The following is a 580-nucleotide window of genomic DNA, read 5'->3' on the forward strand; positions in this document are numbered from 1 at the left end:
TGCTGCTGCTGCTGCTGCTGCTGTTGCTGTTGCTGCTGTTGCTGTTGCTGGTGCTGCTGCTGCTGCTGGTGCTGCTGCTGTTATTGGTGCTGCTGGTGTTGCTGCGGCTGCTGGTGTTGCTGCTGTTGCTGCGGCTGCTGGTGTTGCTGCTGGTGCTGCTGCTGCTGCTGCGGTTGCTGCTGCTGCTGCTGTTGCTGCTGCTGCTTTGGGACGGGGGCCCCCAAGAGGGGCCCTCGCAGCAGTACCCTCCTCCGCTTGGTTGAGGAGGTTAGTTGCTGTAAACCCTAAACCCTAAACCCTAAACCCTAAACCCTAGAATAAATGTGAATTGTTTCAGCACGTGAAAAACGTCAAACAAATCAAAGATATAAGGATCCTGTTTAGGGTTTAGGGTTTAGGGTTTAGGGTTTACAAGGACGCTGTGTAGAGGCGGGGTGGGGTGTATGTACACCCCAAGGAGAATAAGCAACTAATTATAATTAAATAAAAAAAAGGTTGCATGCATGCATGCATGCATGCATATATGCATGCATGCATGCATGCAGCTGGCTGCTGCTGCTGCTGCTGCTGCTGCTGCTGC

Source organism: Eimeria mitis, genomic scaffold (genome assembly GCF_000499745.2).
Source record: "Eimeria mitis Houghton genomic scaffold, Emh_scaff650, whole genome shotgun sequence".
Taxonomy (NCBI): Eukaryota; Apicomplexa; class Conoidasida; order Eucoccidiorida; family Eimeriidae; genus Eimeria; species Eimeria mitis.